The following is a 27,536-nucleotide window of genomic DNA, read 5'->3' on the forward strand; positions in this document are numbered from 1 at the left end:
GTTAGCCAGGAGCTGGGGCAGGGACCAGGAGGGGAGCTTGGGTAGAAGCTACTGTGAGTGAGGATCTGAAGGGGCTTTTCCAACCTGGGCACCTCCATGATAATTCCCCAGAAGATCTAATGCCTCTCCCAGTAGAAGTATCCTGCCTGACCCACATTCCCATATCGGTGAGGCAGAGGGCTTGGTGGTTCAGGAATCCCAGAAAGACAGTTGGGGAGAAAATCCATGCATGTGAGGCCTAGGTGCTTTTCATAACCGTGTTACAGAATAGTTGGAAATATGTACCCAGATATTTCTCAGTGACCTATGGCATGTCTCACTGGGCAGAAGAATGTGTCTGTGAAAGACTGGTAAACAGCCAGGAATGTTAACGTGCTACCCTGGCAAGTTTTTTGCCTTTGAAGTGGACTCAGTCTATCTCCCAAGAACAATCTCAAGAGATGAATTTAGCCCTCCAAGAGGAGGGAGCCAGGCAGCTGACAGCCCCATCTGAACATTCTGTAGACTTGATGCCCTACCTAACTCTATTTGGGTTGCAGCTGCAAAGTTATGTAAACCAAAGCCAATCTCATTCCCAGTGTGGGAACAGGGTGGGGACAATTCCTCCAGGACTATTATCTCCAGATAAGATGCAGTTTAGGACTCTGTTTAGTCAGAGACAGAGGAATCCTGTGCAAAAGATGGTTTTCGTTGCTTAGTAAACAAAGACTTGGTGAACCTATACCAGATGCCTGGTCGCTAGTGGAAAAACACTGTGTGTGAGGCAATCCTGGGTGTCCCCTAAGACATTACACATAAGAATATGTGTATTTGTAGGAATATGTTTTTCAAAACAGTCTTACTACTTTCAGGGAGCCACAGAATAAGACAGCTGAAGGCAGGATGGGGACAGGCACAGTATGCTTTGAAATGAGGAGGAATGAAGAGAAAAGAAGGTGTGTGGTGGGGGACTCAGACGGGAGGCGGTGAGGGTGGGAAGGAGCCTCAGGAAAGACCACAGAGAAGGAGAATTTGATGTGGAATCAAAGAATTAATTCTTGTGGTTCAAACCAGAGTGAAGTCATGGGACGAGGCAAGAACGTGGCAGGTGTCGAGGGAACACAAGCAGAGCACAGGGCTGGGAGATCTGAGGCCCTCTGGTTTCTGCAGTCTTGAGTGTGTATAGGGGAGAATAAGAAATACTGATAAAGAGTGAGATTCAGAGCTGACGTGAAAGGGCCTTGAACGTGAGGCCAAGAGATGAGTAGGTGATTTGCTATCATGGCTGCATCTCAGAGTCCTTCATGTGCTAGAAGGCAGCTTTATCAGTCTAATGAATTACCTCTTTATGGCTCCGTCTCCGAGCACACCTTCACTCTGAGAGGCAGGAGTGCTGGGCAATTCTTTACAGCATGTTCAGGCCCGGTTAACTTACAGCATTGCCAGGCAGTCTAATGGGCCCCATCATTTCCTCCTTAAGAAGAAACGAAATCACGGAAGCCAAGCCCAGCCTAATTTAAGTCAGCTGTTTGGGCTCATGAACCAGTTTTCTCTTTGTGTTTCAATGTGAGGAGGTCCACGTGCTGATGTTACCTTTTCAGGTAGAGGTTAGGGGTGGTACAGTGAACCAGGGACTGCTGGAGGTCTCAGTGGAATGGGCCAGTTCTACAGTCTGGCTAAAGCACCAGAAGCCTTGAAATACTTTAAATTTGAAAAAACTTAGAGGCATGTAGCTGGGTGTGGTGGTGCACACTTGTAATCCCAGTGACTCAAGAGGCTGAGGCAGGAGGATCTCAAGTTCAAGGCCAGCCTCAGTAACTTAACAAGGCCCTAAACAACTTAGCAAGACCCTGTCTCAAAAATAAAAAGTAAAAAGGGCTGGGGGTGTGGCTCAGTGGTTGAGTGCCTCCAAACTCAATCCCTAATACCCCGTCACCACAAAAACAACAAACAAAAAAACCAAAAAACCTTAAAGGCAGTTGAAATCTTTCTTATTTAGTTAGTTAGTTAGTTAGTTGTAGTTGGATGTAATCCCTTTATTTTATTTATTTATTTTAATTTATTATTTTTATGTGGTGCTGAGGATTGAACCTGGTGCCTCACATGTGCTAAGCAAGCGCTCTACTGCTGAGCCACAACCTCAGCCCCCAGCAGTCAAGAAAAGAATTTAGAAGATTGAGCTTTGCCTGCATAATGAAAAGCAGCAAGGCCCGTGGTGCATAACCCTTCAATTTTGGGGGTGGGATGGGCTAGCAGTGCTGGGATGGAACCCAGGTCTTCACACATGCTGTGTAAGCACTCCACCACTGAGCTACATCCTCAGCCCCTTGCATTGTCTTTGAGCTGTGTGATACTTGATTTTTGAGGCTCTATCTAAAATGAAGTCACTGGCCCTCAACTCAGAACTTTGGCAACCTTTCCTAGGATAGGACCTTGGTTAACAGTCATGCCCCACCCTAACCCTGACCAGTACCCAAAGGCTGCTTTGCCATATCCTGTGCTTGCTGATTTCCTCTTTGTCGACCTTCAGTGTCCAGTATATAGGGAAAGCTGCTCCGGAGGAGACTGGACCCGGCTCAGCTCCTCATTCCAAGGCCTGGGGAGGGAGAGCAAGGCCCAGGGGCCGGGCAGCTGTGATCTCAGCATAGGTGGAGTTGCGGTGAGTCTGGCAGGTGGCTCCTCGAAGGCAGAGCAGGGTGAAGATGGGCTCAGAGCTCAGTAGACCTGGCTTTGAGCCCAGTGTCATCGTCTGCTCCCTTTGGTGCATGGATGGGCTCACAAACCTCAGTGCTGTCATCCTTATTTGTGAAACAGAGGCAGTCAGATCTGTTTCAGAGCGTTTAACATTAAGAGATGTGTGTAAGTCCCTGGCATGCATAGGGGTTGGCTGGGTGGCAGGCATTAATATGATTATTGTGCCTAGAGCTATAGAGAATGGGAAGGGAAGCCTGAGTGGCCTCTGACCTGAGGAAAGGCAGAACTCTTTGTGTATGGTCCTGAGGGAAGGGTGACCAGTGACTGGAAGGCAGGAGATACAATTCAAGCCCTTCAGCTGAGGGTACTCGTGCAAGACTCTGCTCCACCCCAGAGATAGAGAGCCTACCCAGCCTGGGAAAGTCAGGTAGGCATACCCTGTTGATTTTTGAGGAATTACTGAGCCTTTCTACCTAACTCTCTGAGAGGAAGAAAGATGTTAGAAATCCGCAGCCCTCTTTATTAATTTTTCAAATGTGTTCTTCTACATAATACTTGGCTGGCTGCTTGGGAGGATGTCCTCTCGTTGGACAATGTGCCTTGCTGGTTAGTTTGGGAGTCATGCTCCTTAGCGTTGGCAATGCTGCACTTGTCGAATTGCCCTAGACGAGGTGACTTCTCAGTGTTGCCCTGGTGAAGGTAAACCTCTGAAAGAATAGCCATCAGTGACACATTTCCTAATGTGTCACTTCTTATTTTCTCTTATAGTTTTGATAATGAAGTGTTAATAGAATTTGCCTTCAAAAGAGCTCAGCCTAACATGCTGTCTGCCTCCGAGTTCCAGTCGAGTGTCCGCGGTCTCCACTCCAGTCAAAGCCCTCTGCCTCGCCTTGATCCCTGAGGCACAGTGGACGTTAAACTGAGAAGCTGTTTATAAAGGAAGCTTTAAATATAGATAGAGTAGGGGAAATAACCCACACCCCTCCACTCATAGTTAACCTCTGTTGATATTTGATATATATCCAAATTGGAGGTCTTAATATATTTACTGGTTTATAATTTGCTTTTCTCCATCTTGTGGATATCATTTTTTGTTTGTTTTTTCAGTACTGGGGATTGAACCAAGGGGCATTTTACTACTGAACTATATCCCTAGTCCTTTTGTATTTTGAGACAGGATCTCACTAAGTTGCCCAGGTTGGCCTTGAAAACTTGTGAGCCTCCCGAGGACACTGAGATTTCAGGTGTGTGCCACCACACTCAACTGTAGATATCTTACCATGACAGCCTCAGTAAGATCTGGATTCAGTCCTTCATTCTAAAAGGCTTAGTATTCTGTTATATGGCTCTGTCATAAGGTTGGTTGGCTTGTTATTTAAGCTGTTCTCCCAATGACTCGGGAGGCTAAGACAGAAGGATCACAAGTTTGTAAAACATTAATGATTATAAAATCTGCTGAGTGTGGTGGCTCATGCTTATAATCCTAGCAATTTAGGAGGCTGAGGCAGGAAGATCACAAGTTCAAGGCCAGCCTCAGAGACTTAGGGAAGCCCTAAGCAATTAGCAAGACTCTTATCTCAAAATATAAAATAAAAGGGGCTGGGGATGTGGCTCAGTGGTGAAGTACCCCTGGGTTCAGTCCCTGATACCAAAAAAAATAAACTGTTCTTTAACCATTTGATGCTGTGCCAGCCATTTTCGGATCATTTCCTTGCCCTCTTTGCGTGCTTGTGTGCCCCTGCATTAACAGGCCAAGGGAATGTTGGACGGGCTGTGTCCCTTAAGGCCACCAGTCTTAAGAGGGATCTTCTCCCAGCAGCTGTTCTATCTCGGTTTTACTGGAGGCCTTTTCTTCCCCCTCCTGGCCTGGGGCTCTTCACTGTGACCAGCTCCTCTCCCTGTGGCTCTCTCCCTGCATGCTGCCCAGATCAGCCTAAATGAAGGAGCCTATTCTGAAGTTCCTTCTATTCCCTACTCTTCTTCCTGTAGGGACCCTCTTTCTGTCATCTCTAAACAAGTGTCTATGGCTGTGTGCCGGAGCAGTGTACATTGTAAACCAATTTTCATTTGCAAATGAACCAAAAGGTTTGGATATTCATGGTGCTGGGAACAGGGAAAAAAAATCATAACTTGAAGTTTTCCCACTTTCAACTATAGGAAAGAAACCTGTCCTCCCTCCTTCCAAGTTGGCAGTGCATCATTTCAGTTGCTCCCCTATCAAAAGCGCCTACAGTGTGTTTTCAGCCTGTCGCCTGCACACTGTGATACCCACTCCCACCCTCATTGCAGCAGCAGCACTTGGACCTGGGGTATCTGTTCTGGGACCAAGATCTCAATACCAAAATCTGCAGATGCTCAATTCAAGTCCCTTTGTGAAATGGCAAGGAAACGCTGTATAAATAGTTGTCTTACTCTAGCATATAGAATAACAGTATGAAAAAAGGTCGAAGGTGCACAGTGCAGACTTTTTTCCCCAAAACTTTCCAGTCTGTGGTTGGTTGAGCCTGCAGGTGCGGGACCCTCAGATATGGGTGGGTTGACTGTAAGAACAAAAAATAACTTTCTGGTCTGGCTGTGGTTTGGACGTATCTAGTCTTTGGGGTCAGCTGGGTCTCTCACATACCTGCCTTTGAATGGGATTGAAGTTTATGAAAGAGAAAACCACAGAGGGCTGCTTGTCCACTAGGTATAAACATGGAGTCATTTAAAACTTGGCAGAAGGCTTAAGTGATAAATTTGTATTTTGTGATCAACTTTCATAAATATTAAACAAGTGAGGAATGAGTGAAGAGCAGGGCCTGGTGTGCATTTTGTATGAACCGAGGATAATATCTGGCCAGGAATGTCCATTTGGGGAATGTCCTGGTTTTGTCTGATGTGGTAGCCGAGCGGACCCTGGGCTCTTAAATCCCTTCTTGAGGCATGAAGTGGCAGCAGCAGAGAGGGCACCCTTCCAGGCCCAGGCCCAGACGCCTCGCCTTTTCCAGCACTGTCCCATTAGAGACGTGATGTCATCAAGAGGAAAGACGATTGGCTCAACTCCACAGAGGCTTTGGCTGCTCTTAACCCCTGAGGATCGGGTGTGTGGGACGAGTGGCGGGATGTGAAAAGGAGATTTGAGTCCCCCCTGGTTACAGCCTACTTCCACCCTGTCTGGGGGTGAGTTCTCTTTATCATGTAAACAGGCTGCTTCGCCATCCTTTTCCCTGGGCTCATCCCTCCCCCTCCAAACAAGAATGTGACACTCCCTGCTCTTGGGACATCCACTCTGTTTGAGTTGCTTCCTGGTGTACACAGGAGTGACAGCTTTTATTCTGGATGACATGTCTTCTAAATTTCCATGGGTTTCAGGTGGTCTGGGAAGCCTGAGGTGTTCTGTTCATATTTTTTAAATAATCACTTATTTTATGGGCAGCCCTATATTTTAGACTTCGTATAAGATAAAGAGACTTTTGTGACCTGCATTGATGGATTTGTTTCGCCCAGGGACATGCATTTCCACAGCTTCATGGCAGCAGGCAGCCTCCAGTGCTGCGGGTTGGTGGGGACCAGCCCTGCCCTCATTGCCTGGGGAACGGAACCAGCCCCAGGGCTCTCCCTCGCTCCCCACCCCCCCACCCCCGCCCCCGTGACCCCATGACATCACCCCTCTAACTGGACAGCATGCTGCCAGAGCCTGGGACTGGGCCGGGAGGGTGCCCTGCTGTCGCCGTGCCTCTCTGCCAGGGTCTCCTTCCTCCTTGCCACCCTGCCACCTTCTCTTGCACTTTGTCCCCTTTGGCTCTTTCTCCCCTTTCCTCCTGTGCTCTCGCCTGCCCTTGACTCTCTTCCTCCTAACTTTCTGCATTTGTTTGGTTTTCCTGTCACTGGTGGAGCTGTTCTGATTCCCTTAAGCCCTCCCTCTCCACCGAGGGACTTTTCCCTTTGACGCTGTGCCAGTGCTTGCCCATGTTTATAGTCTTCAGAGGCATTTTTGCCACTTGGAGTTCCACGCTGCCGCCCACACCCCGCCCATCTTTTCACAAGCAGTCTGCATCCGTTTAGCTATGGCAGGAGGGGCAGCAGCAAGCACTGTGGAGGTAGCTGTGAAGCTGCCAGCAAAATGAGAATGTCCCCTTTCTCACCATTTCATTTTGTTAGTTTTTTTTTTTTTTTAAACCAGACCAAAAGCTTGACGAATTGATGAGTGCAACTTGATCTGTGTTCCAGTGCACCTAAGTGTTGAGAATCAGAGAGAGATTTCTGGAGTGTTCTTTATATACTTTCATTCTGATTTTTGCATCTTTGTTTCCTTTTTTTTTTTTTTTTTTTTGAACAGCATCAGTAGGATGTAGACAGTGAGCTTATGTAATTCAGGGAGTAATAGCTCATCTTATTACTCCAAGCAGTAGGGTCTGAGCAGAGGTATTCTTACCTTCCCAATAATAATGTCAGCCTGAAGTGCTGTGTGTTCCTAGTGCCTCCCTCGTTCCCTCAGCTGGTGTGTGGCCCATTCGCTCCTGGGCTCTGTTCTAAGTGCTGCAGATGCAACAGGACACCAGACCTCCTGCCTTCACTGAGCTGATGTTCTGAAAAGCTAGAAGGGAAAGCAGAAAAAAAGGATGAATCAGTAAAATTCATAGTTCACTAGGTGGTGATAAGCTGCTTGTGAGAAAAATAAGTGGGAGATGAGGAATGGGGAGAGGAGGGTGGGTGCGACGGAAGGGAAGGGGCGCCCCTGGCCTGGCAGGGAGGGCACGCCTGAGTGGTGGTGTGGAGCAGGCTTCTCTTGGTTTTTGCTGGAAGGGAAATTTAAAATTCCATCCTCACTTATGTTGTCCTAGAAATATTCCTTATGATTCGACTTTTCACTTTTAACTTCTTTTCCTTTTCTCTTTTTTTTTCTTATTTTTATTTTTTTAGTTATCAGTGAATCTTTATTTATTTATATGCAATGCTGAGAATCGAACCCAGTGCGTCACACGCGAGGCAAGTGCTCTACCACTGCGCTGTGACCTCAGGCCCCCTTTCTCTTGAGTCACTATTGCCACCGGCTTCTTTTCTTGTGTTGTTCCCCACCCCCCCCAACCCCCCACCCCGAGTTTAACTGTGTTGGGTAAGTTTTCAAACTTAAGTACGTGTATATATTTGTGCTGGGGCATGATATTGGGCTCAAACCCAAGGGTGCCCTACCACTGAGCTACACCCTCAACCCTTTTTAGGTTTTTTTGAGGGGGCTGGGTTACTGGGGACTTAACCCAGGAGTGCTTTACCAGTGAGCTAAATCCCCAGTTCTTTTCATTTTTCATTTTGAGACAGGGTCTTGCTAAGTTGTTTATGGCCTCACTAAGTTGCTCAGGCTGTTTTTTTGTTGTTGTTGTTGTTTGTTTGTTTGTTTTTTTTAAAGAGAGAGAGAGAGAATTCTTTAATGTTTATTTTTTAGTTTTCGGCGAACACAACATCTTTGTTGGTATGTGGTGCTAAGGATCGAACCCGGGCCGCACGCATGCCAGGCGAGTGCGCTACCGCTTGAGCCACATCCCCAGCCCCTGAGGCTAGTTTTAAACCAGCAATCCTCCTGTCTCAAACTCCTGAACCACTAGAATTACAGGTGTGTGCCACCTTGTTCAACCCTTTTTAGTTTTTAGGCAAATTCTCACTAGGTGGCAGAGGCTAGTCTTGAACTTGCAATCCTCCTACCTCAGCCTCCCAAGTAGCCAAGATTCCGGCATGTGCCACAGTGCCCAGCTTACGTTCATATGTTTGAAATCTTTGAACTAGAATGGGATGTGAACTTTTAAGAATTTCTCAAACTTGATTGATGTCTTTGTCATTATTCTAAGTAAAGATGGATCGTTAGGGGAGTTCTGGTAGAGGGCCCAAGTTCTAGGTCATTATCTTAAGAAATACATTCCAGTGAACTTGCCACACACTCAAAGCAGAAGTAAAATCTAAAATCCAGGATTCTAAGGCAAGGGAATCTCGAGAATAGGAGGTCCAATGCCAAGGTGTTGGCCAAGTCAGGAGGTGAATCGCGGCATCAGCAGTACAGTGTGGGACACGGTTGCTGATGCCCCAAGAGGCTGGTCTGCGTGTGTTGGGGGGAGAAGCTGATTTGTTTTAATTCGTGCTGTGTGGTCAGAGTGGTAGGTAGTAGGGGATTGGCTTTTATTATTATCATTGGGCTTTCTTTGGAATCTGTGACCCTCAGAAACAACACAGCTGCTTTCTGTCCCCTGGTGTTGGGCAGCCCCTTAAAGATGTGTCCTCTGACCTCAGTTTTATATGTGCACAGAGTATTTATGTCCTCTTTCATGGGAGGCTACCCTCTTGCCCGTGGTTCCTCTACTTCCCTCTGTTTTGCTTTCTTCCCCACTGATGCTCCTTTTTGATGCCACCAGGTGAGAGCAGTGGGTGAAAAGGATGCTTATGAGGCATAGGTGCCCGGCAGGGCCACGGTGCTGAGCAGAACTTTCCCAGGCATCCTGCTCTGTCTTGCTCATCCGGTCTAATCATGCGGTCTAATGACCCCGTCTCAGGCACCACAGGGCCCACCTGTCTATAACCCGAGGCAGCCTGTTGGTCTGTCTGGACAGGTGGAAAACTGCCTCGGCTCACCAGGGGCCTACAAATGACAATTTGTCTGGCAATCTGTTCTTGGCTGTCCTGATTAAAACAGCCAGGAAGCTGTTGTAAGCTCAGCTGAAATAGTGTACTTTGGTAAATGTTCTGGTTCCTGTCTGCTATGGATCTTGTTATTTTCAGCAGACCGTCCCCTAAAACCATGGGAGTGCCTTGGATCTGTTAGGCAGGGGTGTGCAGCACTGGGGTTGGCTGCTGGGGAACAGCTGCCTTCCGACACTCAGAGGTGCAGAGCCTGGACAAGGTTATCTTTAGGGGTTGGCCCTACCCTCCCTGCTGACCCTTAGGACAGTAGAAAATACCATGGAACTTGGGGTGCTATGGCAGAGGAGGGGCCTTCTGCCTTCATACTGAACTTTAAAGTAGAACTATCCCACCCCCAAAGTGTCCTGGAGTGATTTCTGTGCCCATGGAAGGAATATTTGCTTTAAACAGCTTCCATATCTAACTGCATGTATAAATCTAGGCAAAGCCAACAATAGAATTGTTATACCCTAGGGTTTTTGGTTTTTTTTTTTAATTATAATACCTGAATATGGCCGAAATTTTCAAGGCACCAAAGAAGATAAACAGAAGAGAAACAGATCTCCTTCCCTCCTTGTCCACAGATACCAGCTGTTTTTTAAATAGCCTTCCATAAATACTCTGTGCACATACAAGCATTTTAGACATGTTACACGTTCTTTTTAATGTGAAAAGAGGTACTATTCTTCTATATACCACTCCAAACTTTTTTCACGTAACAGTAGGTTTTGTTTGTTTATTTTGCAGTGCTGAGGATTGAACCCAGGGCCTTGGGCATGTTCAGCAAGCCCTCTACCACTGAGCTATATCCCAGCCCAATAATAGTTTTTTTAAAAAGTCATTCTAATTAAATACATGAAGAGTTTCCTTTTTTTATGGTTCATGATATTCCGTGGTTTAGATACATTACCATTTATTTGAAAAGTTTCCTGACAATGGACATTTTGGTTATTGTGAAGATTTTACTAACAAAGAGCATTGGTGATGCAAATTCTTATGCAGAGTCGTTTTTAAGATAGCGTTCTAGAAGTTGCACAGTTGTGTAGAAGAATTCATTCATGTTAAATTTACTCTCTCCAATAAAGTAAGCCTGTTCTCTAGCCAGGGGCAGTGGCATATGCCTGTAATTCCAGAGGCTCAGGAGTGTGAGGCAGGAGGATCAAGAGTTCAAAGCCAGCCTCAGCAACTTAGTGAGGCGCTAAGCAATTTAATGAGACCCTGTCTCAAAAATATAGTTTAAAAAGGGCTGGGGATATGGCTCAGTGGTTAAGCATCCCTGGGTTTAATCTCTGGTATCAAAAAAAAAGGTAAGCCTGTTCTCTACCTCACCAATGTGGGGGTAGACATTCAGCCTCTTAATCTCTTTTCCGTTACTAGATTTGTCTGACAGTATTATCTTGGGATAGCCCTATAATGTGTTTTCTCATTATGAGTAAGGTTGCCATCTTGCATTTAAAAAGCACTGTTATATTTCTTCCCCCACTTAAATTGAATTTATCTTTTACTAATCTGCAAGAAGGTCTTCATGTTTGGAGAGATTAGTTTTTTCCTGTGATATGAGTTGTCTTTTGTTCTTATGGTGGTTTGTGGGGTTTGGGGCGAGGTTGCCGGTGATCAGATTCAGGGCCTCATGCATGCTCAGCAAATACCCTACCACTGAGCTACACCTCCAACTCCTTGTGATTTATTTTTGCAGTACTGGGGATTGAGCCCAGCGGCACTTTACCCCTGAGCTACATTCCCAATCTTTTTTTCATTTTTTATCTGGACAGGGCCTTGTTAAATTGCTGAGGCTGGCCTCAAATTCCCCATCCTTCTGCCTCACCCTCTGAGTTGCTGGTATTTACAGGGGTGAACCATCTTTTTCTTTCTTTTTTTAAATATGCACTAATTTTAAACTTTTATGTAGGTGAATCTGTCAATCTGATGACTTCTGGATTTGGGCTTTTGTTTGTTGGTCTGCAGTGCTGGGGATTGAACCCAGAGCCTCACACATGCTAGGCAAGCTCTCTACCATTGAGCTACATACATCCCCAGCCTGAATCCTCAATCTTGTATCCAAGTTATAAAGACCTTCCCTGCTCTAAGATTTCAAGAAAGAAGAAAATAAAAACCTGGCTAGTGCTTTTATAGTTTAAATTTTCAGGTTTAAGTCTTTGCTTCTTCTGGAATTTCTTTTGATATAAGGAATGGTAAGCATTCTGTTGCTTTTTAGCAATTATTTGATCTAACCTACTGTTTATTCAATTTTTCAAGTGAGGAAACTAAAGTTTTGAGAGCTGAAATGACTTGCTTAAGGTCTTAAGGTCGATAAGTGAGGGAAACCAGTGATTAAGTCTTAACAAGATTATATGTAGAATTTCAGTGAGGTAAATTATTGTTTTGGCACCAATTAGTGGTTACTTTTCAGTTCCTTTTATTTCGACCCAAATTATTGGAACACTCTCTTACTTTTCTCCTCCAACTCTAGGAAAAAAAAAAAAATGTGAGTACGAAAATTTGGGAGAGGGGCCTGATGGGAGAAGGACAAGTTTCCTTTCATTCCTTGCCTTTACTGCTGTCCCAGGCAGGGGCCTGTTAGGTTTTTCTTTTGTGAACTGCAAAGTTAGTGATTTCCAGCAAATTCTAAAGTCAAGAAATTGGAAGGCCTCTTGGTTATCCTATAGTCCAATTTCCTTTTGAACAAAGTCACGTGTTTCCCAAAAAAATGATCTTCCACCCTCTGCTTGGAAACTCCAGGTGTCCCTCTTCGTTTGCTGTGACTCCTTTCTCATTTCCAGCTAAAATCTGTGTCCTCTGCCCCATCATGAACACTGTCCTCTTCGGTGGTTGTTAGATGTTGGAAGCTACAGCTATGTCCCCTCTTCTCAAATCCAGATTCCTTGCCTGGCACCCCAGTTCCTTCTCCTCGATGACTTGTTCTCCAGCTGCTCTGTCCTGGCTCTTCTCTCAAGTGTGCCAGGTCGCCAGGCTCTCTTGGAGTCATGTGATCCCATTACAGATGCTTGAACCTAATGTACATGGCATCGCATATCATGAGATTTCACTTGCCACATGGCACTTGATAATGCTTCATCAAGGAGTTGAGTGTACCTCCCATTCTTCTGAAAAATTAAGGGATCAATCTGTCGGTGACTCCAATTAAGCACAGTATACCTGCTTCCTCCTCCTCTCCCCCTCAGGAGCCACACAGAAAGCTGCTCTGTGTAGTGAGCTGCTTGTCACCTTTTGAAGCATCCATTGTGATTCCTGCCTAGAAGACACAACTCAGACTCTCCCTGTTGTGCTTTTTGGCCGAATCAATGCGGGTCTTCCCCATGCCCCATGACATCCCAAGGACTCTGCCTACTCTCCACCTAACAGCATCCCTGCCCTGTTCTGGGCCCATGAGACTTTTTCAAGCACTTTTAGCAGCTATATGACTTGCAGTGACCTTGATTTGTAGATAAAGATGCTTTTGTACAAGTTTTTCATTTGAAATCAATCAGTTAGACGAGGACTGAGAAAACCTGAGTGGTATAAATGACCCCAAACCAGACCCTATAATGGGTAGTTCAAGCCCTCAAGGGCTCTTGACTCTGAATCCTCCTTTTTCTGCCCATCTGGCCACTCACGAAGGTTTCCTCCCAACACCTTTCTCCCTCCTCTCCATTCCCACTTAACCTTCCTGGATCATCTGTACAGCTTCCCTCTGGGCATCTCCTCCAGTCCATCTCACTTGTGGCTGCTTTACAGTGTTCCTGAAATATCTCATATCACCCTCCCCTGACTGGAGACCTCCCTGGGCTCCCTGTTGCCACAGTATAACATCCAAACTCTCCAGCCTGGAGTTCACGATTCTCCCGAGAATGATCCTGTGCTCCAGCCTCTGTAGCTAGCTGCTTTCTCTCTTGTCTTAAACCCTAGTTTTCTGGCTTCAGTCAATAATAATAATTATTCTTTTTCTCTTCCTCCTCCTCCTCCTTTTTTTTGTTGTTGTATAGTTGTTTTTATTTTGTTTTTGGAGAATATTTAATGGTATGAGAAGACATTTGCAATTTGCCAAATGAAAAACAGGACATAAAGTTGTATGGTGCAACATTTTGGTTTCTAGAAAAGTATTTAGGAATACAGTCTTCTCTCTAGTTCCCACTAATAACAGGGGTGGGGGAGGAACCTTTATATTAATGACATCAGTCGATACTTTAACCAGTCGACCAAAGTCTTCACCATTAAGAGTGAGACCAGGGCCAGGCATGGTAGTGCACATGGTGGTGTAATCCCAGCAATTTGGGAGACTGAGGCAGGAGGATTGCAAGTTTGAGACCAACCTCAGCAACTTAGTGAGACCCAGTGTGAGAATAAAAAGGGCTGGAGATGTAGCTCAGTGGTAGAGTGACCCTGGGTTTAGTCCTCAGTATCAAATAAATTAAGCTTGAGAACAGTCCACATCCTGTGTGTCTAATGTTGCTCCCCCCCCCCTTTTTTTTTAATCCCTAGTTTCTTTTTCCCTCTCAGAATTTTGGAACCAGTCACAAGGCCGAGCACTGATTGAGCAGTGCTTCCTTCTTGGCCAAGAAAGGAAAAGTGGGAGATAAACTTGAGACCCTCTGGTCCATTCTCTTGCTCACTTTTCCTCTGCACTCTGGTATATGACTAGGGTGCCCTCCGATTCCCGTGGGGGGGTGGGGGAGGATGTTAGTACTGGCAGTGGAACCCAGGGCCTCACACATGCTGCGCCTGTGCTCTGAGCCAGGTCCCCAGCCCTCTCCAGTTCTTTTTGTTGAAATCCTACCCTTCCTTAAGGGCTCTGTCATTCTTTCCCCACATATTGAAAGCCTGCCGTGCACCTGGCTGAGTTCTAAGGACTGAATGTACAAAATGAAATCTTAACCAAAATAAACGCCCAGCTTTTGAGGAACTTAGAGTCTAAAGGAAGAGACAGATATTAAATAAGTTCAAACAAATAAAAATATTAACACAAACAAAAATAAGTGTTCTCAATCCAGCGGCTTGGGCAGGAGGATCGCAAGTTCAAAGCCAGCCCCAGCAAAAGTGAGGTGCTAAGCAACTCAGTGAGACCCTACCTCTAAGTAAAATACAAAATAGGGCTGGGGATGTGGCTCAGTGGTTGAGCCCCCTGAGTTCAATCCCTGTCCCCCTCCCACACCCCAAAAAGGGCTGGGCTAAAGCTCAGGGTTGAGCACCCTGTGGTCAATCCCTGATACCAAAAAAAAAAAAAAAAAAAAAAAAAAAATGGGGGGAGGAAAAGGAAAAGAAGTGTTCTTGAAGAAAAAGAGTGCTGTGGGAGGTGAGGTCGGCCCTGTGCACATTGGCGGGTGTCAAGGCCTCTGTGTCAGGAGCTGTCAGGAAACCCAGAAGGCAGGGCCCATCGCTGACCCTCCAGCATTGAGATGGCTTTCCTCAGTTCTCTCCTCAGGCACTAGTTTAATTTCTGATATGTTTCCCCAGCTAGTTGAGAGAGCTGGTTCAGGAGTAGCCATCATAATTGATTTTTACAAGGCTCCCCAGCCACAGTGGGCATTCAGGAACCTGAGGGAATGATTAAGGGCCTTGAAGGGAAGGAAGGATGTGGATGTCCTGAATCTTTGAACTGACACAGCCCTTCCAAAGTGCTCAACATCCGGATGCTGAAGACCTTGTAGTGATTTGGGGTAGCTTTCTTTTTCTTCTTGAAAGAGATACAAAAATTAAGTCTTTCTCCTTTTCCTCACCCTTAAATTTTGAGTTTTGCTTTCTTTTTAATTGTCTAGTAATAACAATAGCCCATTTATACCATAACTGGGGGATTCTAAAGAATAGCGAGGATAATTAGTTTCACAGATGCAAGCACAGAAATCTACAGATTTCAGGAGGTGTGTATTACTAATGTTTTGTAGATTTCTCACTTAATTTGATAGATTTACTACCCTTCCTCCATTTTTTAAAGTTGAAACTGTTTTGTTTTTACTAAAACAGGTAGGTTTGGAAAAAAGGAGTTGAAAATTTCATGTTTAAATGTCAATATAACTTTGAAGCTTACTCCATTCCCTGCCTGCCCTTCCTTGTATAAATAAAATAGCATTTCTAAAGAATGGGAAAATTGAAGCCCCCTTGATGTCAGTGTCTACGTTTTTTCTACTTTCAAGTATCCTCTATGTAAGTCAAGAATAGAAATATGTTTGGCAGGTTCTTGGCCCCTAATCTTTAAATTAGATTGAAAGGAAAAAAGAACCAAGCCAGATGCGGCATATTTCAGTAAACATGCCAGCTCCTGCCCAGGTAACCTCATCTGTCCCCACAGGTCCCCAGAAGGACTTGGTGCAGTGGAATGAGTGCATGACTGAACGAGTCCTCAGCAGGCCCCTTCTGTACAAAGCCATTCATGGACTTACAGGAGCTTATTCCGTCAAGGAGGGAGGTAGCATGTCTGGCTTGCTATGCTGGTGGTATTGATTTGGTTAAAGAACTTTTCCAAAGCCCATTTTTTTTAAAAAGTCAGAAATATTGCTGCTGATCCAGGAATCAGGCCTTGGTGCGCCTGTGCTGGAGGGGTACTATCCCCGAGGTCTGGCTGGGCTCCCATTCAGGTCACGTTTTCTCTATGCTAAATTCCTCCTGAGGGTTCGATTAGATTCAGCCTTTTTTCTTCCTAGGCAGCAACTCAAGAGCTGCCAGTTTGTAAGGCTGAAGGATGGTGATGGATGCATTTGTTTCACTGTTGACAAACCCTTCAGTGTAAAATCTCCCAGCCCCTTGGGGATGGAAACAGATTGGTCAATGAAGAGCGAGTCTTTTGGTCCTCATGCCAAGATGCATTTAAGTCTGTGTGCTCTGGAAGGCACCCACTTCTCCAGGTTGGGCCCCCACTAAGCCACTTATTTGAAGTCCCCCAGTTTTATCACCCACAGCTCCACTACAAGGCAGCATTCACTGAGCACCCATGGTAGCAGGCCCTGCTGCTGGGGTGGCATTGTGAGAACCCACCGTCGTGGGCCTCGTGGTGGTATTCCCGTGTGGCCAACGAGGGCTCTAACTCTGCGTTTCTCAGAGGTGGATAATGCCTTGTTACTTCTTTTGCCACTTCGTTTTGCTTTTGCTTTTCTGAGGAGAGTGTGCTTGTGCTGACTTCGTAGCCGTGGTCCACTGCAAATTGTAGGTGGGTTTCTATTCCAACAGCACCATGAGCATTTTGGGTTTTTTCCTCTCTGAATGTTTTTCTCTCTGGAGTCAAACCTGAGACAGACTTGAAGAGTGAACGGTGGGGGACCACACTGTCCTGCAGTCCCTAGTCCCATCCAGCCGTGTTTCTCAGGTACACACTAAGTGACATCAGGAGGGCAGGTGGACATGCAGGTCACTCATTGACATTAGGAAGATGTGACTATGAAGAACCAGAGAGATGACAATATAAGAGGTTCTGTTTGACTTTGCAGGATTTTCTTCTTATTTAATTAAATACAATATCTAATTAAATGAATCGTTTATTTATTTATATTTGTTTGGTGATACTGGGGATTGAGCCCAGGGGTGCTTTGCTCTTGAGCTGCATCCCCAGTCCTTTTTATTTTGAGACAGGGTCTTACTAAGTTGCTGAGACTGGTCTTGAACTTGCTATACTCCAGGTCCCTGGAATGACAGGTGTGCACCACACCAGGCATGTGTTGATACTAGCCAGAGTGATTGAAACAAGGAAATGACAAGATTCCTTGGTTCAAACCTGGCTTTCAGAAAGTGTGCTTCCCTTTGGGGGAGCCCACATTCCCCTATCGGGTTTGTGCTGTGCCCTTTATTTGCCGTAGGCTAGGCAATGCCTCTTGGTTGTATTAATTAAATTTCCAGACTTTTGTAGACTGAGCATTACTCAGGCCAGTATCATTGCATTTGACAAATTTTAGGTAATAAGGTAATTGTGTCTATATTTCTTCAGTGAACTAGAAAAAGAAGTGAGACATAAATCTGAAGTGAGTTTGGTTAGAGGCAAAATCAGATCCCTAAAAGTTGAGTCCAAAGAGAAGAAGTTGAAGCTGAGAAACGATTGGCACCTGTGACATCACAGATGGAGTAGTAAGCTGAGCACAGCCCTGATCCTGAGTCCTGGCATTATGAGCAAAACACAGACACTGACACTTAAAGTGGGATTTTTAGATCAAAGAAAGAAGCAGTTCAGTTGGCACTAGTGGAAATAAGCCCGTGGGGACTTGCTGCCCTCTGAGGAGTGGAACAGGTTGGCTTAGGAACAGTCTCACCCTTAGTAACAGGCAAAACAGCGCCTTCTGTCCTCCCAGGAATCCTGCTCTCAGCTCACTGCCAGCGGCTGACCAGGCTGGCTGGGACCCTGCCCTTTACTTTATCAGCAGGTATTTATTAGCTGCCAACTATGTGCCAGGCTCTGTGGTAGGTGCTGGGTGTAGGAAGAATAGTTAAATGACACATTTCCTTCTCTTAGGCGGCTTCTTGAGTGAAGTGGGTGGCTCCTGAATTCCATATAAGGCAGCTTTGGAGCAGCAGTCTGACTGAAAGTAGGGGTTAGGGGCTTGTGTTAGAATGCTTTGCTGCTTTCACTTAAGCTTTGTGTGTTAGATTAACAAAAAAAATAGTTTACTGAATATGATTTTTATTTGTACCTTATATAAGACTGAGATGTTAGTTGTTTATATATAAAAGAAATGTACTTCCATTGGATCGGCTTGCCAGGAGGTTATTGAGCTGCATAAATGTGCCCCCGCCCCTGGGTGCCCCTTCTTGCTGCTGCCAGGGCTGGACTCTCTGCGCACCTGTGCAACCCTTGTGTGACAGTGACTTTAGGTCTTGTGGTAGATGTTTGCATTAACAAAATTATTTTCTACCTCAAACCCAACCCACGGTTACCAGCCTGGATCAGCCATAGATCAGCCAGCACAGTCCCATGCTGACTCATTGGTCATCCCTGGGTGTCACTCTGTCTGTCTGTAAAGTAGATAAAACAGGAGTGTTCCCTGTGGAGTGTGGAAGGTCAGTGCTTGCCCGCTTCATTCAGAAGCCAACCTTCTCAGAAAGACTAGAAGTGTCAGCAGCCACAGCCACCAATGCCCTTCACAGGTGGCTGCCCCGCCTCTCTCCACCTGCCTCCTGCTTTGCATTCAAAGCAGGAATGCTGTTAGCATGAGGTTCATTTAAACCCCAGCAAGGAGGTTCTCACAGCATCCTTAATTCTAGTGAGCAGCTCTTGTTTTCCCTTCAGCAGTTCAAGTGATTAAATGTCATAATGTATCAGGGGAGTACCAATTATGAACGTGGATTTCACGCTGGGTGCTTTTGCATTCTTGGTTGGTACTGTGTATAGTACTGACTTACCTTGGCAGCACCCTTAATTGGGGTGTTCATTGAACTGAGTTGGACTCGGACCAGCCAGAAGGGTCTCAGGGCCAAGACTGCCATCAGGACCTCACCTGCCCTGTCACAGTTGGCCTGTGGAGCATCTGGGCTCCTACATTCCACATTATACTGCCCAAACAGCTAGGCAAGGTGTCATTCCTCTGAGCTGTAAGGCTGCTTTGCTTTTCATTGTGAAATGTCAAAACCAGAGACTCCCTAAACATGAATGATCTCCTTTACAGGTAGCAACTGAAGCCCACAGAGGATGTGACCTACTCAAAGTCTCACACAACCTTTGACAGTATCCAAACCACCGTTGCCTAGCAACATCTTTAGTACAGATTTGGAGCTTGATACTCACTTGTTGGATAAATGAGCAAACCCAGCTCTCCTGGGATTTGAGTAACAGAGTTAAATTTACCTTTTTTGGTTTACACAGTCAGCATACCAAATCTGGTTGTGGTTCAGTGACTGACCTAGAGTGTTAGAAGATTCCACCTGTTTTCTTGAAACAGTATACAGACTGGTCACCCTGTTGGGTTGCCAGTGCTGACCTGCAGGTTTAACCCTGTACTTCTGAGCAGTGGTTCTCAGTAGCATCACAGACCAGCAGCATTAACTTCTGCTGGGAATTTGTAAGAAGCATAGATTCTCCCCTCCTCCCAGACCTTCTAAATTAGAAACTCTGGCTCTGGGCAGCAATCAGTGGTTTAACAAGCCCTCCAGGTGATCGTCATACACACTGAAGTCTGAGAACCACACTGCTTTAAGAGCAAAGTCCAGCCCGAGTTCCCTCTGGTGGTGAGCAGGCTGCAGTGTGAGAACCCAGTTACAAACCCTCCAGAACCAAGCGTGGGTTTGCATAATGCTAGTAATCAAGCAAAAGTTTAGCAAGTTTTTTAAAAATAAATTTTAGTTGTCAATGGATCTTTTATTTTATTTATATGTGGTGCTAGGGATCGAACTCAGGGCCTCACACATGCAGGGACGTGCTCTATCACTGAGCCACTACTCCAGCCCAGTTTAGCAAGTTTTATCTGACACATTTAGCATATATGTGGTCATTATTGTGCCAGAGCTAATTAGGCAAATGAAAAGCAGTTCAAATAAATGACTATAATGAGCATTACCCAAGCAAATCAAGCTTTTATCGGCCCCCCTCAGCCCATTAGCTTCCTGGTTTCTGCCGGCAGCCATACTGTGGGCGATTTCCCTTGTTACACAAGGCGCAGCTCTCACACCCACAGGTACACTCACCCATATTTGAAGTTAAATGATTTTTTTCCAGTTATTGGGGTTCTCTGTGGTCACCTGTCTTAGGATGAGCTCCCTCAAAAGCAGGATCTAAGTGCAAATGGTTTTTTGGGGAGATGACTCCAGCAAGCACCGTGGGAGCAGGGGATTGAGGAAGAAGGGGAACCAGAGAAGGGTTTGTTATCCAGCAGGTTAGGCCTTGGGCCCAGGGCTCGCCTTGGGAAGACTGGCCAGGGTAGAGGAGCTGGGGTGTAGTCAGCCTGGGTAAGAGCTGCTCCCCTAGTGAGAGTGGGGTCAGGACTTGCTCGCTACCCAGACCTAGAGGGCCTTGGGGCCCAAGAGGACCTCAGGTTATCACAGGATCTGACCATTAGAGACTGGCAGATTAGAGGACTCAGAAATGCTGAGTATAAGCTGGGCACAATGGTGTACACTTGTGTTCCCAGCAGCTTGGGGGTTGAGGCAGGAGGATCGAAAGTTCAAAGCTGGTCCCAGCAACTTGGGCCCTAAGCAACTTAGCAAGACCATGACTCAAAATAAAATGCAAAAAAGGCTGGGGATGTGGCTCAGTGGATAGCACCCCCGGGTTCAATTGCTGAGTGCAGGGGGCTACAGGCGGACCCCCAGCACATGGCACTGCTCTGCCGACCAGCCGTCCCAGGCCAAGGCTTCTCCTCGTTCTTGTTTGCAGCCCCAGGTGGTCTTTGGGAGCACCCACTACCTTGGCACAGGCAGGGCTTGCTCCTGGGGTCCTGATTCTGGAGAAGTGTGGGTGGGTGGGTGGCACCCAGAGCCTGAAAACAGCTGCCATGGGTGGTGGCAGGAGGCAAGAGGAGGGGACTATGAGAGTAGACTCTGGATTGCAGAGTCTGGGCCGGGGACAGGCAGGATGGACTAAATGAAAAAACCTGGACCATGAGAACAGCTGGCCTCAGCCCTCTTCTCTGGTGGAGGGCCACTGAATGCAGAGGTTCTGGGCTTGGGGAGAGCAGTAGAAAGCAGAAGAGAAACTCACTTTTTCTTTTGCCAGCAAAGCCCTGCTTTCCCCCTCTCCAGGCCCCTTTCTCCCAGCACCAACCCACACTCCTCTGCTGCCCCACTTTTGTTCTCTGGTCTCTCCAGGCTGCAGAGAATAGTCTCCCCTGTTTGGGGAGAAAGGGATCTTTATGTCAGGCCTGCTTCCGGGTGGGTGCCCTGGCACGAGCCTGCCTGCCAGGCCAGTGAGGCGGAGGATGGGGCTTGCATTCTTACACAGACTGTCTTCAGTACAGTTTGGCCTGGTCCATGGTGGAGAAGAAAATCAAGGGCAGTGGGGTGTTGTGGTGGTGTGGTGGCCTTTGGTTGCTGGCCACCTTTACTCTGGTTATGTCCGTCCTTTTCATCTCTGACTCTAGTTGTTCTTTCTTTTATGAAATAAGTGGATAGTTGTCATGTTGGTTTTTAAATTTTTTCCTTTATTCAGAGTTTATTATTTTTAAATAATTGTAGCTTCAAGGAAATGGTAGACATAGTAGAGAGAGGTCCTTTAATTAGTTCCTTTACTTGGTTTCTGCTGGTGGTGATATATCACAAAACACTAATATAATACCAAAACTAGAACACTGACATTGTTCAATCCACAGACCGGGTTTTACGTGTGTGTGTGTGTGTGTGTGTGTGTGTGTGTGTGTGTGTCTTTTCACGTACTGACCTAGAGTCCGGATGCAGCGGTATCCTGTCACCACAAAGATCTGCCTCGTATTGCCATCCTGTTAGCTTCTCAGTCTCTATCTGCCGTGATGTAAATAGACAGACTTACAACACCACCGTTCCTCCCAGTCCGACCAAGTGCAGGATCACTGCTCTGTGTCTCCCTGCTGAAGTGGGACAAGGCAGTACTCTCGGAAGCCATCTCCTGAGAGAAGCAAGTGCGTGTTTCAGCGTATGAGTTTAGGAGGATGCAGTCCAGTCCTTAACCAGCCCCTTCACCTAGGACTGCCCCATTTTCCACTGCAGTCATGGGGGTCCATGGGGTGTCGGCAGAGAGGCAAGAAGCAAGGCTTAGCCCTTGTTCCGCCTGTTCAAATTACTTTAAAATTATTTAGATTCCCTGAGCCATGGTTTGCTCACCTGCTACACGGAGAGATTCTTCTAGAGAATCTCCGGGGCCCCTGCTTGCTGAACCTGCAGCCCCTGCCTCCCATGGCTTCATTCATTGCCACCAACATGGTGGTAAGAGCTGTAAGACGGGGTTTGCTGGTCCCCATACCAGCTGTTCTCCACTTAGTGCCACTTCTGATAGCAAGGCGAGTAGTAGAAGTTTTGAGCTTCAGTTTGTTTTGGGTACTGGGATTGAACTTGAGGGACTTAACCACTGAGCTATATCCCCAGCCCTTATTTTTATTTTGAGACAGGACCTTGCTAAGTTGTTGAGGCTGACATTGAACTTGCAGTTTACCTGCCTCAGCCTCCCAAATTGCTGGATAGGCGCATGGTAGTTTTGACTAGAGCCATTGTGTTTATTTTCAACTGGGTAGGAGTGTATTTGAGATTCCAGTGTGTGTGTGGGTGGGACACTGCTGCCAGCTCCCCCCAGGGCTTTCCACATGACCATTGTTCCCAGCAGAAGCCTCTTATGCTGCCACTAGGGATGGGGTTATTTGGTTAATTACAAAACCCTGTTAAAGGAGGAAGTCATTTTAAAAAGAAATATAAACATAATAGTTTAACCCCAAATGATAGATATGTATGTCTGGCTTTTGATGTGGAGCTGGGGCCTTTTTTTTTTCAGTGTGGATCTACTTATTTAGAGCTCTCTGTCCTTTTTTTATTAAGTGAGCCACATCCACAATGACCATTGACTGCAGTTTCCAGTTTGACTTTCTTAAAAGTAAAGCCAGAATTTAGCCACTAGTGAAGCAATCTGAGTATAGACTTTCTTAAACTTATTTCTCCAAGCACACTTAATTCAAGAGCACATTTTTAAAAAATGATCCCATTATTGTCTTTTTGAAGTTATCTACTTGATTGTCACAGAAACAGCTTTCTGCACTTGTTTCATCACTTTTGTAATATTTTATTTCCTATTTTTATGAACAAATATAACCATCATAAACAAGGGGTTATTTGGGGGGAGTGTTTTTATGGTATTCGAGATGGAACCCAGGGCCTTGCACATGCCAGGCAAGCTCTCTACCACTGAACTACATCCCCAGTCCTTTTAAAAATGTTTCAGACTGGGTCTCCCTAAGTTGCCCACACTGGCCTCGAACTTTAATCCTCCTGTCTCAGCCTCTTGAGTACCTAGAATTACAGGTGTGCAGCATCACACCAAGCCATTTTGAAATTGATTTTTGTTAGCCATAACGTTTGGTGGGCACAAGCAGAAGGCACAGGTGTGCTGGAGAGAAGCCTGCCGGCTGTGCACATGGGCACCAGCTTGTGGTGTCCACTGAGAGCCGAGATGGTGTGCAGTTGTCTAATTGGCAGGTCAGGTTAGTGGAGTGGTTAACAGTCTTGTCATCCCCATCTGCTTCACTAGCTCTCCTGGCTGCCGCCCTCACCCTGTGGAGTGGTGCTGTACCCGGTGCCAGGGTGCACAGCACCTGGCCTGCAGCCCTCACCCTCCCCTCCTGCCTGGGTTGGCACCGGCTCCCTTTCCTCATCTTGGTATTGTCCTAGGTGCTCCAGGTTCTTAGAAAGGCGGCTCCTCCCTCACATGAAACATTTTGTCCAGAGGGGAGAAGCCACCTCCAGCTGAGTGTCCAGGAAGCGGCTATTGTTCATACAGCACATTCTAAACATCTTCTGCCAGAAGGAAGCCCTTTCCCTCTGGTTTAGCTTAAAAAAAAAAAACAACAAAGGGCCTGGGTTTTGATGAACTTGTTTTTTAGGTGGAATTCTGTTTATATTGGAAGGAGATGAATGTGACTCATAAGCACAGGCCCTTTCTAGTCTCTGAAAACGGCCCAAGTGAGGGAGTAGCATTGCGTGGACTACTGGCCTGGCAGCTCTGGGTTACGAGGATGTTTCCCAGTGTCAGGAAGGCCTGCCTCTGGTCAGGTGGGTTGCAAAGTGAGAAATAAATGACCATTAAGCTCAACCACGTTCTTTTAAGGACTTTGCTAAAGAAGGCTCCTTAGTTCCTCCTGCTGTGGCTCCAGAGAAGACAGGCACTGGAATCTCTCAGCAACAGGGCAGACAGACAGTGCTTCTGGAGGAGCAGGTGTTCTACGTGACTCCAGCAGTAGCCTTCCAGGATGGTGCCAGGGAAGGAATGATGTCCACTAAGACCATGTAGTGGCGCCCTCACCTAGTCCTCTAACTTCGCTGGCTTTAGTGTACACCTCGCTTAGATTTGCTTCTCAATGAATTAATTCCTCATCAGAGCTCTGTCTGAAAACCAGACCCTGCTCTCAGACCTCTTGTACATTAGCAGCCCTCAGTTGGTATCTGTTTTGCCTTTGAGGAAACTGATCCTTAAAGAAGAGAGATCTTTTGCCTGTGACAGTGGTCCTATGAGTGAAGCATTTTTTCACACACTGTAGAAGAGGAGATGGAAAGCCAGCAAAGTTAGACTTGTCTGCAGTTCCACTCCGTGATTAATGAAGTGGCAGAACCAGAATTTGAACTCGAGTTTTTTATTTTAAAGTCCTTGTTCTTTCTACCCTGATACTTTGCCTTTCCAATATTCTCAATGTGATATATTTGAAATTCTACCCTGCACTGTAATAGAGCAGAGGTAGGCCTGAAGTAAGCCAGACACCATGAATTAAGTGGCCACATACTTTGCTGATGTCTGGGAAGAATCCCAGGATGGCCGTGTCGAGGAGCTGGCTTAGTGGGCAGTGTGTCACTGGCATCGCAGTGTAGTGTGGCCCACTGGCAGAACTGAGCTCAGAGCGGACCAATCCTGCAAGGCCTGTGTTTTAATGTTGCTGACAGAGTGCTTTCCAGGCACCTGAATTCAGTGTTCTGGACAGCTGACCTCCTGAAGTAGGAAAGGGATGATCTAATAAGCTTTCAATACTCTCCACACCCCTTTTAATCTTTCAGTATTCTGAAGGTGTATTTGACTTCCTAATTTTATTGATTTCTGGCGATAGGTGGTACAAATACGTCCTACTAGCTAAGGATTCTAATGTGCTGCTTACCTACCATGTTCAAACAGTGCACCAATGTAGGAGTTGGTTTCTTTTGATCTGATTAATATGATCCAGTTTCCCAGGGTCTGCTCGTCCTTGGGAATGCTGATAATTGAGTTTTCAGACTGGCAAGGCTGAAGTTAGCCTGGTTGCAGGTGGAGAAAGCCATCATACAAGGCTGTGGGTGAGCCCTTCACCAGAATGCCGTGGGACGGGGGGGGGGGGGGGGGGGGGGCAGCTCTCCACATTCCTTACTCTTTGTTTCCTTTGCCTGTTGGGCATGTCTTTGCTTATTAGCAGGTTGAACAGAGTTCCTTACCGATGAAATTTAAACCAGTGTTGATCTTATAATTTATTAATTTTCTACAAGATTTGATCCTGGAAGAGATGTTCTTTCCCTAGCATTTTATTCTGAGAATTTTTGAACTACAGAAAACTTGAAAGACTTGAATAGTGAATGCCTAGGTGTATCCACAGTGCAGGGCCTGTGTTCTGTAATTGGCATTTGCTATACTTGCTCTATTCTCAGCCATCCATTTGCCTGTCGCTCAGTCCACTTAGGAATCCACATTATTTTTTGGTGCATTTCAAAGAAGTTGCAGGGCTGGGCTGTGGCTCAGTGGTAGAGCACTTGATGCATGTGTATGAAGCACTGGGTTCGATTCTCAGCACCACATATAAATAAATGAATAAAATTAAGATCCATCAAAGAAGTTGCAGATGTTGGTACTTTTCATCTCCAAATCCTCTAGAGTTTAGTACTTGTTTATATTTTGGGGTTTGGACAAGGGGGATAAAATTTATCCAAAGTAAATGCATAAATCATTATCTTCTATTCCATAAGTTTCAGCAAATACATACATTTGTTTAACCTCAATTCTCATCAAGATCCAGAACATTACCGTCACCCCAGAAAGTCTCCTCATGCCCTTTCTAGTCACTTCTTACCCAGCACCCCATCCCTGACACCTTCTCTTTTCTGCTATTTTGCCCCTGATAGTTTGCCTATTCTGGAATTAGTACAGTTTGTGCTCCTTTTTGTATTATCTGAAGGACTCTAGAGCCTTAAAATGAAGTCTGGGAACTCTCAATTTCATTTATCCAGCTTTTTCCTACTTCGTAAGTTCGGAGGTGAGTAGAGTGGCAAACTGTGGGAAAACTCAAGGCAGCTGGTGATATATTTATATTAAGTGTATCAGTTTTTTACAGATCTTAAGTGTGTGTAATCTGGTACTCTGACTACCCTGCTGTTACAAACAGGCGTTCCCTCTAACATCTCAGCTCCTGATGGATGAGGACCCTTTTTCCTGACCACAGTGCTGAGGAAATTAAATTTGAGTGGAAAATTAGCATGATTTCTTTGGGGTGGTTTTATCCATAGCCAGACTAAAAGTACAGTGCTCTGTAATGAAATTCAGATTGTGAAAGAACAGGACCAAGGGAAGGGTGCTTGGAGGTCATTGATTGTGTCAGAAACACCAAGAGGCAGGTTACCCAGTGCTCCGGGTAAATGGTGCCTCTCTGAGGGCCACGTGCTTCCTCCTTGCCCCGCCACACACCCCAAAACAACAAGCTGCTTCCCTGAGAGAAAGTAGATTGTGTAAACTGCACTAGAACCCAGATCCATAATCCTCATTAATCTTTTAGATTCTTGTCCCACTTATTAAAGCCAGTACCTGGCACATAACCCAGAGTTCTGTGGCAAGCAATAATAAAGTTAATTGGAATCTAGGTCTCCCAACTTTTCTCGTCTTTCAGCAGTTTCTGGAGGCTGTTGTGTGGGAACGTCACTTGGCATCCGCTTATTTCCATGTGTTTCCTTTCTGTCATGTTCATGTCATGGCCACCTATTTCCTTTCTGTTAAGTTGCGGATTTGGCCTGAAGCCCTGACCTCTGGCTCAGGAAAGGGCCCGCTGGTAGTTGTAGGGTGTGAGATGCTCTGGGGGAGCAAGAGCCAGGGTCAGGCACTCAGGAGGTGTGGGAGAGATAAAAGGAGGTGGTCTGAAGGGTGCACGGCTTAGGCTGGCACCCAGAAGCCAGCGCCCTTGCCTTTCCTCCCTCTGCCAGTCCAGCCTTGAGCCTTTGTCAGTGAAGGACAAAGCACTTATGAAACAAAACAGCTCTGTCATCTCTCAGTGTAGAAGAAAACAGGAGATTGAGAAGGAAAGTGGCAATGGAAAGAGGATCGGAGTAGGGAGAGACAACAATAAATGTGGTATTGGTCTCGTGCCCTCCTGTGATGAGACGAGTAAGGCTGAGGCTGACAGCCAATGCCGTGCAGTTGCTCATGGTTGTGGAGACGCCTGTCTGGTCTGCCTTGGGAAGGATGGCCCTGGGCCCAGGGCAGGGAGTATTCATCCCCCTCCCCCATCTCATCCTGCCTCCCCCTCATGAAAGCAGTTGACAAGGTTAGAAAATCAGGACAAATAATTTACTTCAATTCATCTTTGTCTTTCCTGAGGCCTTGTGCAATTCAGTCTGGCAGGAGAAGGAAGAAAATAACC

At 46.1% G+C, this 27,536-nt stretch overlaps 1 protein-coding gene and 1 long non-coding RNA gene across 11 annotated transcripts in view; one reads left to right on the forward strand and one right to left on the reverse strand.

Moving 5' to 3' along the window:
* LOC308650070 overlaps positions 1–27,536 on the reverse strand; it is a 637,596-nt gene that overhangs the window by 503,823 nt on the left and 106,237 nt on the right. The gene's annotated exons all lie outside the window — the stretch shown is intronic.
* The window catches only part of ANKS1A (ankyrin repeat and sterile alpha motif domain containing 1A), a 182,101-nt gene that overhangs the window by 116,771 nt on the left and 37,794 nt on the right, over positions 1–27,536 (forward strand). The gene's annotated exons all lie outside the window — the stretch shown is intronic.

The sequence above is a fragment of the Spermophilus citellus genome, assembly GCF_964194105.1.
Source record: "Spermophilus citellus genome assembly, chromosome: 5".
Classification (NCBI taxonomy): domain Eukaryota; kingdom Metazoa; phylum Chordata; class Mammalia; order Rodentia; family Sciuridae; genus Spermophilus; species Spermophilus citellus.